The following is a 12,226-nucleotide window of genomic DNA, read 5'->3' as shown; positions in this document are numbered from 1 at the left end:
CAAAACTCCCATTAACTTTAGGGGGAGAGTTGCCTGAAGGAGCTCTTTTACATTGTGAGCTCTTTGGTACAGGGACTGCACCTTCTCATACATTTGGAAAGTGCCTCGTGTACTCTTGGTACTACTGGAGATATTTATTTATTATTATTATACCCTTAGTATTACAGCAGGGATTTTTTTTAAAGAAGTAGCCTTCACAACATACAAAATCTTTAAGCATAAAAAGAGGAAAGCTGCTATCCTAAAATTTATCCCCATGAGTCCCCGATAAATCTTGACTATGAATTGACTCCTTAGGTTTGGGCAGTCAGAAGTTTTGTTAAACCCTCTGCAGAATTCCTGCACTTTAGGGGCTCAAATGCTCTCATTCTTCTCTGACTTTCCTTAAAATTCCAGCAGAACCTGAGAGCACTGTCTCAGGGAAGTCACTCATGGTGATGTCTTGCACTCCTTAGGTGTTCCTGAGCTGCTTAGTCATACCCTTAGAGATTGCTCCAAGTGTTCCAGTAATCACTGGGATTATCTCTGTTCTAATTTTACATAATTGTCCCACCTCATGGCAGAGTTCTTCATCTTTTGCCATCTTCTCTTCTTGTTTCTTTTTATGTTTCCGTCGATTGGTCTGGCAAGATCATCAACATGATCTTGTTTGTCTTCTTTTCTACAACTGCTGTGTCCAGTCTGTTTGACTGCACCGTTCGGTCTGTGACAATTGACAATAAAGTCCTACCCTCTTCATTCTCTAGAGCGCTTTCCATTTGGTGGTCATAATATTGTATGGTTCCTTTAAATGTGTACTTGCCATGGAGGCGCCAGTGCAGACACTTAGTGACCCCATTGTGTCTGTTCGTATATTTTCTCCCAGCTGGCTCCAGCAGGTGCTCAACACGCGCTTCACCGTCTCTTCCTTTTGTGAACACATTGCCCAGTTCCAGGAGCAGTTCTGCTGGTTAATTTTGTTTAGAATGTAATTAAGCCTCACAGATTGCTCTTGTGCACTCATAACAAGGCTCTCCATTTCTCTTTTGAGGTATCCTTCTACAAGTCATGAGTTTATTAATCTTCGATCACTAATGGGTTCACTCTCTCTCCACCACTGTCCATGCATTGATTTGTGTAAATCTTTAGAGTCTTTCTTTGGCGATTTGCTATCTCTTTTCTTTTATGTTTTCTTGACTGGGATATATGCTCAGCTGTCACTTGTTATTGCAACCAAGTGACCTTTTACTCTGGCTGACTCCTCATATATTTTGATGTTATATTCTTCAGCGTCAGTTGCTTCCTCCACAGATAGCAGACCTTTCCCTCCGTTGCATCGTTGGATGTGCTTCCTGTCCACATCTTGATTGAGATTTATTACTCTATGCATCACCAGGAGCTTTCTTGTTTGGATGTCAGTTTTTTTCTTCTCCTTTGATTTTACCTGATCACTCTGGCAGTGTACTATACTCCTGGTATCACCCACATATTAACTGAGCAGATTCTCTGAGTTGGCTTTTGTCCTTAGAGTAGTTCTTGTTTGTCTTTAATATTTTCCCCTCATTTCTTCTTTGACTTTCTTATGTTGTAACTCTGGTAGTGCCCTGATTCCAATGTATTTGTAGGGGTCATACTCAGAGAGATCTTGGATAGTACCTTTGTGAACTTGCATGCCACTTGATTGTACCAGTTGGTCTGTCTTTACAGATGCTGACATACATTTAGCTTCACCAATCTGTAGCATTGTATCTTTACCAAACTTTTCTACAGGTATCAGCTTCTATAATCTCCTTTTGTGACTGTTCATATAGTTTCAGACAATTATCTATTATTTAATAATAAATAAATAAATAATTATTATTATTATTACATAACTGCAGGGTTTGACACAAAGAAATTAAAAACAAAGAGTTGTGTTTTCTTTTAGGTACCGGCATATGTACGACCAATTACAGTAATGCACACTTGGAAATGTTGCCTGTTTCCATTCCCTCCTGTACTGAAACAGAAAAGAAGCAGTAACTTCTTGAGAAGAATTCTATCTCAGTGACATGATCCTATAAGGTTTTGTACTTGTTTTTGTTCCATCATACACCCATATGAGAAATACTGCCCTGCTTTTTGCACTTTCACTGATTATAGTCATAGTCCCAGATTTTCAAAGGTATTTAAGTGCCTAACTACTACTTTCAAAGGTATTTAAGTGCCTAACTCGACATGCATCCGACGAAGTGGGTATTCACCCACAAAAGCTTATGCTCCAATATGTCTGTTAGTCTATAAGGTGCCACAGGACTCTTTGCCGCTTTTACAGATCCAGACTAACCGGGCTACCCCTCTGGTAGTTAACTCCTATTAATTTCAATCAATGAATAAAATCAAGATACACCTCCCGGAAGTTATCTAAATGGAGGAGAGAGAGCTTGTGGTTTATATACCTCTAACACACATCTTTGGTTTGATTAGGAGACCAGTGTGTACCTTAAAGTCTCTATGCAGAGGTCCACAGTTTCTGTGAATACAGCAAGTTGCACACATTGGACAATATGTATTTTTTTTTCCATGTTGGGTCATATGCTGCACTCAGCTAATACATGGAATATTTGTTAATATCAATGCAAAATGTCCAGTTGAATCCAAATCAGAATATGGCCCTTTGAAATAATAACTTTAAAATCACAGGGGGAAAAAAGTTATAAGTACACATAAGGGGCTCATGAATTCTACCCTCTCTGAAAATTGTTCTGTGTTTCGTTTCCTTTTTTACATACATAATTATATTTATCCGAGACGTACACATCAAAAATGTAGCTAACATATTTAGCCCCCCATTTTTCAGATGTTTGCTAATACTGCAATCAATTAACTTGTCATACAATAATAAAACAGAAAAATGGCATAAAATGAATAAAAGGTGACACAGCGTGACTTTTTAGGCAATAAAATATCAATTCATACCTGTTAACTATTACTAATGTGCTTACAGACTACACCAGACATGTTGCTTTTAAGCAGACTTTAGGAATTAGATCATTTATTCATTGTACAGAATCCCTGATGTACTGAACTCGCTCTGTTCTCCAGGAATTGTCTCATTTAAGCAAGGGCGCCTTTTATCACAGTGCCACTTAACGGGTTTCTATAGCACTAAAAATACGAATGTTTTCACTCAAACAGATGGGAAGAAAACTTGGCCAATTTCCATCCCAAAAGTTATGGAAATGGCACTCTTGATCAGCTTTGGATTGTTTAAGGAGAGAGAAAATGGGCCTGATTCTCATTTAGATCTGTTTGTGGAAAGCCTCCAGGATCAGACCCAATATTAGCAAAAGAAAGCTTCTCTCGTTGGATCTCGTTGAGAAAGGGGACATGTATTCTATGTGCAGAAGAAATAATACAGACAATAATAAGAACTCAAGTATTTAACTCCTCCCATAAAGGGAAACGGTTCACATACTTCCTTCACTTATCTTTCCGAGTGGCGTATGAGAAAAATGGTTTGTGAGTTCTGACTGGTGCCACAGAGATGAGAGCACGCACATGGCCCATTGCTCTTCACTAAGGATTTCTTTGTTCTGCTGAGTCCCGAGAGCACATGTTCCATGTGAGGCAATGACAGTTTTTGTTATCGCACAGACATATCAGTTTCAGTGACAATCATTCCCTTTTCAAAAACACATTATTTCTCATGATTGTCTCCCTCTCAGAAAATTTAGTCTTTAAAACCCAAGGAAGAGCGGAGCAAGGGAGAGACAACTAATGACCTGGCGACATAAAAGTGAAACGGCGTGTTATGGGACAATCAGTCAATCAGCTCAAAGGGGCTTAGATCAACATATGCACACACGTAAATGAAATACTCTATCCTCTGTTGCACCAGAAAGAGGGACCTTGTTGTTCAAACATGTTGCTGCATTAGGATTCTGTGGTTGCACAGGTTTAATAGATATTGCAGGGAAAACACCACATGCAATGAAGTAAAAAGAGAAAGGGGGAAAGGACTAGCTAATAACAACATGTTCCTTCCTTCCTTCCTAACTCAATGACACATGTGACTTAACGGAGCCAATAAGTTATGAGCATCTGATATAGAAGTTAAAAAAAAAAGCTCTTTAGCAAAGACCACTGGGTAAACCATGTCATTCCTAATTTGTGCAACTGGCCTGATTTAACCCAGGCCCAGGACCTGAAATTCACACCAGCTCTTTGTGTACTGGAGTCATGCAGATACCAGGCTCAGTGAGAAGAAACTGCATACTTCCTATTTTATTTCACCACCAGTCGACCTGCTTTTCCTCAGTTTTAAAATCATTTGCCAGGTAAAAATAAACTTTTCAGAACCCCAAAGTGAAAAATGTACCTAACAATTCAATCCTTGTAAGTTGGGAATTGGAAGAGAAAGTGCAGCAGAGCCTAATTAAATTATATAATAAGCAGCTTAACTTGCAGTTTCACTTTGGTTTCTGTTATTCTTATTATCCTGTGCATTGTAACAGCTGGTGGTGTCATTAAACTATGCAAATTAATTAGCCTTAAATAGAGATGGCAACAGTGAGAGTTTTGCAAAAGCTTGTCTGTCTGGTGTCTGGGTTTGGTTTTGCAAAACCAAATGATGAAGATTCAGGTCTTTATTCAAGCCCCAGAGGTTTTCGGGGGTGCTAGCCAAGGTTTCTGGTTTTGGCCCATCTCTATTAAGGACAAAAATGAAGGCTTTTTCAGTTCTGCAAATTTTCATATGTCAAGTTTTGGTTTGAAAACTCAAAGCAAGGATGGCTCGGATCTGGGCAGGGTTTGAGTAAATAATTTTAGCTTTGGCACAGATCTGTCCTTAAATCATTAACAAGTTAGTTGGTACTAGCTACATTGATTGTGCTTACACAAACAGACAACATTCTCTCTAAATATATGATCTCTTTAATCCTCATCATTGCTGGAAAGACTCATTGCAGGTTACCACATTTTCCACATTAGCAATCATGGGGAAAGAGTCATGATTGGGGGGAAAACAAACAAACAAAACCAAAAAACCCAACCACAGCCAGCAGGGAATAAAGGTACTGTATTTTACAATGGAAAATATATTTGGAAGATGAGCTTGGATATAATTTTACAAGGTAAGGCCAGACTGTAAGTGGCCCTTAGGCAGGTGCACGAGAGGGTACAAAGAGCCTTGTATGTTTTTATTTCAGATTCTAATATTAATAATATATTCAATAGAACTGTGAACAAAATACAATGTAACAAGTTGTCTTTCTGCAACCTGTGTTGAGCTGGAGCTGCTCCACACACGTGCCCCTGGGGCGCCAGGAGAAAAGGTGGAGCCATGGTGCCCCTGTACATTAGAGCAAGCAGGTTGCTCCATCCTCTAGAATAATGTAATCTTTGAAGCTTCTTGAACACCAGAAAGCTTGTGGAGGGCTTAGGTCTGATGCACAATCCTCCCTTAGGTCTCCATAGGGTTTTGAATCTTCTTAAAGGAACAATCTAGTCCATAATTGGCACTTTCCTGTGTCTGTAACCCTCTTCAAGTTTAAGCAGTACTGCGAGGCTGCAGACCAATAATGGGAACAGGATCGGGACCCAGGAGGACTAATTTGGGGGATGGTGTTTGTGTGGGGTGCAGTGGACAGCTACAGCTATCCTGGCCCACACCACCCAATGAAGCAAAATTCTACTGCACCTCAGCAACATTTAATTGACAAAGGGCTACATTGACAGTGTCTCTCTGTATGCTTAATAACAAAAGCAATTAAAAACTGGTGTTTTGTTCCCTTTTCTTTTTGGGTTCGTTTCCCTTGGAACTGAGTAACTTTGCTGAGGTCACAATGCTACTACTGGGTTTGCACTGATGTGCTGCATTAGCAGTATGCTACTATTATTGTAAATATCACAGGCTTGTTGCATTGTATTTTATTCACCGTTCTATTCAGTGAATCATTAATACAAGAATCTCAGATAAAAGCATACCTTAGTCAGTGTAGACCTAATTCAGGAAGGTGACTGTCATAATATTTAGGAACAGAGAAAGGCCCGAACCAAAACCTTTGATATGAACTCTGGAGGCAGATGTAAACTTCATGGCCACCGCTCTCTGGTCTGGTGGAAGAGCTCTCAAGTCAAATCAGTGGGAAAGAAGGAAAAAGAGTGGCTTTAAAAGAACATTTGCACCTTGCACCCCCTGCTTCTTGACTGTCTGGGCACTGATCTGAACAGTTTAGAAGTAGTTCAGACTAAAGAGAAGAGTGGACTGAAGGCTGTTTTATTCTATGCCTACTGCCAACGGCCTCAAGGGTTAGTTCTGGCAGCTGTGGATCAACAATATATACATGGATGTTGCAGCAATGCCCCCTTCCCACTGGCCATGCTCTCCCACCACCCCCTGCCCCATTGCTGGCTGCCCATTTTGTGGTAACTTGGGCCTCATCTACACACACAGTTTTTGTACTGACGTTACTATTTCAGATGCGGGGTGTGTGTGTGTGATTTTCTCATGATATAGTTACAACCCCTTACAGTTATACCAGTATAGAGGTGCCTATACCTACATTTATGGGCATAAGCTATGCGGGTAGTACCTTTATATTGGTGTAACTACATCCACACTTGAGGTGTGGACTGATTTAGCTATACAGCTTTAAGATGATGTCATGGAAGTGGTACAAAACCTATGCGTAGAAAAACCCTTAGACACTGCTGGGATGGCGTGCAGTACCTGAGAATTCTCCTGAGTGGGGAGAAGAGATAAACCTGATTTAGGGCATTGGCAGAGTGGCACAAAACAACTGGAAGTCCTTGTCTACACCTAAAAGTTTTGCCGATTTCATTATGCTATCATACTTGAACGGGCACACAGTTATGTTGGTAAGAAAGTGATTATACTAGTATGGCTTACGGTGGGTCAGGCAACCATCATAAATTGTACCAGTATAGGTATAATTGTTTCTATGCCAGGGCTCTCACCAACATAGCTATTTCAGCAAAAGAAACCAGACCCCCTGTCTATCATAACTATGTCAATAAAACTTTTAAGTGTAGACTGAGTCTAACATAATCCAGGAATCGGGCCCAGTATCTCTTTCATACTGTGCATACTTCTGAATTTGGGGCTTCAAAATACAGATCTGCAGCCAAACTTCCCAAAGTTTGGTGTACACTCTCAGCCTGTTGTAGAAATGGATGTGAACTGCAAACTTGGATCTCAATCCAGATCTGGGATTTAAATTTGGAACCATCCATATTTTTGAAGACTGTCTCAAACAAGCATCAAGCAGGAATAATTTCAGTCTGTTCAGTGGTCACTAAATCCTTGTGCCCCATGTACAAATGAATCACTCTATTCTATGCCCCTAGGCTTTGACCATTACAAACAATGACTGAAGTCATCAGCAAAAGAGAAGTTCACAGACTGAAAGGGGAAAATATGCTTTTTCATTACCAGTATAAAAAAACTGAATGCATTGTTTGAAAATGTCACTGCATGAACTAGACTATATGGAAGCAGACTAACTTGGCCTCTGGCATGTAGTGCTCCCTCCTCCACTCCATTTTGCCTAACTTGACAGCTACTTATGAGACACACAAGCTCAGAAATTCAAAAAACATTCTTAAAGAGACAGACTGCAATTTTGTCATATGTCCTCTTTCTTTTTATTGTGTCTTGATAGGAAGTATGACTCAGTGATTGGAGCAAGGGAATAAGAATCAAAGCTCCTGAATTCTATCCTAATGCTGTCACTGACTGACTCCATGAACATAGGCATGACACTTGACTCTAGGCCACTCTCTCATTTGTAAATTGGTGATAGTAACACTTACGTACCGTACAGGGATGCTGCATGGCTGATTAACACTTCATGTTTTGAAGCATTTAAAGAACCTTAGATGGATACTATGCATGAGATCCTGAGTTGGTTTAAATCAATCAATCAATTGGTGAAGCCAAAATAGGTATGCTGATTTATATCAGCTCATGAGCTCATATTGTAAATGCAAAGTATTATTACTATGGACACTTTTTTCAAGGTATAGAAGTCGTTTTATCTGGTGTTTATGCTAATTTTCAATTTTAGATAACACAAAATACAATCAAGTCCCTAAAACTCTTTCCTATGAAAAACAGAATTATATTTAGAAAGACAAAAAAGTTTACACAAATCAAACCACAGTTCTTTGACTCAATTCCAGGACATATAACATTGTAAATATATGAAAGAACTAATTGCATCTCCAATGAAGACTTTGGCAAGAGAAAATTTTCCTTTTGCTTGTGGACAAATTGATTTTTGCTTGTCATTATTAAAAACTTACTAGAGTGTATCTCCCATCTACCTGCATGACCCAACTCACCAGTATGACAATCTTGGAGTTCAATTTTCAAAAGTGCCTCAAACCAGCCTTTAATTTTGCACTTGGAATCAATTGTTGGCACAATATTGGGGGTGCAATCAGGTAGCTAGACATCTAACCATCTAAATGCTATAATTGGCACCTATTACTGAGTGCTCCATTATTGACTGTGGGTGCAAAATTATAGACCATTACAAAATTGTCTGAAGTTGGACTGAATTGGTTTTCAGTGTCAATTCAAGACTCTGGTCTTCAAGGCCATCAGTGGATCAAGACCCAGTGACATCATAAGCCACCTTTCCATTTATGACATTAAGACAGGTTTTCTGAGAAAATGTAGGTAAAAAAGCTAAGGATGAAGGTTGTTAGACAAATCATTGTTGGTCAAATATGTTCAACTATGGGATGAGTTGCCAGGGGAGATAAAACTAAGCCAAAGTCTGACCATCTTCAGAACATGCTGCAGGAAACACTGATTTGCCAAAGTCTTCCTGTCATAACAGAAGATGAGAAAAAACTAATATCAAGGAAAGAGAAGAGGAATATATTTCTTTTGTTTAATATTTTAATCCCTCAATCCTGTGTACATTAGGTTCTTTTGGATTATGTTTTTTTTATTAAATAGTGAAATCCCAACCTTTCTTGTCAAACAACTAAAAAAAATTGCAGATTAGAGATCAGACTGAACCAACTTTTTGGGTGAAATCCTGGCTCCATTGAAGTCAGTGGGCGTTGTGCCATTGATTTCAAAGGGGCCATGATTTCATCCCTGATATTTGTTCCTCAAGCCACAACCACAAAGTATGAGAAAGTTCAGCTGCTTATCAGAATTTTGTGGCTTAGGCCTATCTCTAGTACAGAGTAGTGACCACGGGGAGGTGAGATATGATGAGAACTCCCATTGCCTTACATGTTACTATTCTTTGCTCTGTGGGAATCCAAGAAAAGCTATTCTAACAGGAGATGCAAATTCCCATTTTCAACTTTTGACTGATCACTTCTTTTATAACCAGGTTCGATTTTCTTATGCAAATCTTTGCTCTCTGAGACTTCACCCTAGTGCCTCCTCAATGGGGAAAATATTTAAAACTAGCATTTTGTATGTATTATTACTGCTTGTAAATCTAAATTTATAAAAAGGGAAGTCTAAATCAAATATATGCTAGTCATAATGTTTCATCAATAAAAATGCCTTTTAAAATACTTTCAATTAATGACAATTTTCACTTCAACTCAAAGTGCTTGATCTTGTTCTTTGATATGCAGTCATTGTCACATAACAGCTGTTGTATATGTGCATGCAAGAGCAACATTTGACTTAAGAAGGTCTCAGCCTATAGTCCTTGCTCACCCAGACCTGTAAGAGTAGGAGAATAAAATCATAAGTATAAATTAAATAATATTTGGTTGATCAGGTTCATTATGAGGAGTATAAACTTAATAGTAAAATGATATATAGCCAAGATTACAAACAAACCAACAAACCCAGAGTCTAAAGTCAGACTCTGAAATCCCTATTTAGGCCCCTAAATAATTGGCCAGATTTTTAAGAGAGCTGAGGTCCCAGCCGTTTACATTGACCTCCGCTGGATTTAGGAGTCTATTATTAGGTTCCTGTTTTTGAAATCGTGGCTTATGTTTTTAAAGTTAAAAAAAAATCAGTTTAACAGTTACAGCTAGAGGGCAGATACCGGACTAGAATGACTGCTAGTCTGACCAGATACGGCAATTGCTATAGTCTTAGATCCCTAAAAGACTAAACTTTCTGATGTGGAGAATGCTGCACCAAAGTTGGCTTTAGCGAGAGATTGGAATTTCGATACAGTACCTCCATTTTTTTTTAAAATGTCCAAGAACGTCAGAAACTTTAGGGGAAGAAAGGCAAGGAGATGATGTGGAGTATTTCTTCATAAGTTATCAGCGCAAAGCATCAGCAAAATGAACTGTGTGGTCACAATTCAGTCTAAGAGCACATAGACTGTACTGGCATGTGAGTGTGAGCTCCTGAAATCTCAGTGCTTGTTACAGCTGGTCAGAAATTTTCTGATGGAAAACTCCACTAAAGGTGACAGAGTTGCACCATGCATGAATTTGGCCCATTCTGTCCCACTAATGTAGCTGTTAAACTTCAATACATATACACATGAGAATCAATTAGTATTCAAATGATATACAGTAAAAGTCTTGTTAAATGTAAATTCAATGCACAGTTACTCTTTGAGACAATTTAAAGTGTCACCTTTATGTTTTAAAGACAGTGACATTTTATGCACTCAGAGCTGCATCTTCCCACTGGTAATGGCAGTCTGACATGACTGGGCCAAATTCAGCTTTGGTGTAAGCAGGTGCAACCCTGTGGCAGTCGAGGAAGCTGTCCCCCCTTACACTGAATTCAGCCTTTTATATTTAAAAATCTAGCATAATTTAATTGAAATAGCAGCCTGGAATAGTAACATTTGATCTGTGATTCATACTATACTATGGGCCACATTTTCAATTAATGGAAACTGACATAGCGCCATTGACTGCAATCAATAAATGGAGCTACACTGATTTACACCAGATGCGAATCTGATCCTATATGAAAAGGAGACATGAAGAAATCAAATCCAAAAGGAATTGCTCTTGGAGAACTAAATAGTGTCAGAGGGACTTACCATGAGTCACTAAAATGATCAGTAATAATTAGTGAGCTTTGTTCTACATTAGTGCTGGGGAACCTCAACAGGTTTGGAAGTTGGGCTCAGATATGCATGTTGAGAGGAAGATAGTCTTATGTGGTTAAGGCACTGGCCTCTAACGCAGCTGCTGTTTGTTCGATTCATATCTCTTTCACAGATTCTTTGAACTACTCTCTCTGTGGCTCAGAGTAAAATGGGGAGATTGATTCTTCCTTTGTCTGACACATCTATTTAGGGTATAAGCTCTTCAGGGCAAGGACTCTCTCACTGTATGCTTGTGCAGAACCTAGTGCAATGGGACCCTGATCTCAGTTAGGGCCACAGGCACTATGGGCCTAATTTTTAAGGCACCTAAAGATGCATACAGGCACCTAGTGAGATTTTCAAAAGTGCATAGGCACCTAATGCTGTTGGTTTTGGTGGGATTTAAGTGGCCAGGAATTTTTGAAAATCCAGCTAGGTGTATGTCTGCATCTTTAGTGCCTAAATACCTTTAAAATCTGCCCCTACAGTCATATAAATAAAAGCAATAATAATATTGGGATCAGATAAAATATGGGGGCTTACCTGAGCTGGTCAAACCTATGGAGACACCCCCCAAAAGTCGAGACCCATCTGCTCTACTCAACTTACCTCCATCTTTGTCCTTCTCCCCTGTCAGCCTCCAGCTCCCCCACTATCTGTTTTTGTCTTCTCAGGGCAACCAGAGTCGCCTGTTATATTCCTTTCCAGTAAGATAATTGGCAGCAAATAGAGATGGAGGGTTTGGTTTTATGTCATATTCTTTTTGTAATCATGTCATGAATAACAAAACAGAGATTAGGAGAAGCAATGGGGTTTATGAACTGGATTCTCAACTGGCAGCTTGCATTTTGGTTCTTCTCTTTCAAAATCACCATATTTTTCAAAAACAGCAAGGTAGTTGAAAAATGCTTCTTGACTTTCAGTTACTCCACATATTTCAGCTTCAGAGATATGAAAAGGTCTTCTGTGCTAGCATGTTAAGGGTATGTCTACATTATACACTAAACTTGGGTGTGTGGGAACCAGGTTTGCGGACTCAGTGTTTCCAAGCTCATGCTTGAGTGTCCACACTGGGACTGGTTTCAGAGTAACAGCCGTGTTAGTCTGTATTCGCAAAAAGAAAAGGAGGACTTGTGGCACCTTAGAGACTAACCAATTTATTTGAGCATAAGCTTTCGTGAGCTACAGCTCACTTC

The sequence above is a fragment of the Lepidochelys kempii genome, chromosome 2 (assembly GCF_965140285.1).
Source record: "Lepidochelys kempii isolate rLepKem1 chromosome 2, rLepKem1.hap1, whole genome shotgun sequence".
NCBI classification, from domain to species: Eukaryota; Metazoa; Chordata; order Testudines; family Cheloniidae; genus Lepidochelys; species Lepidochelys kempii.
Note: the sequence above shows the minus strand (reverse complement) of the source record.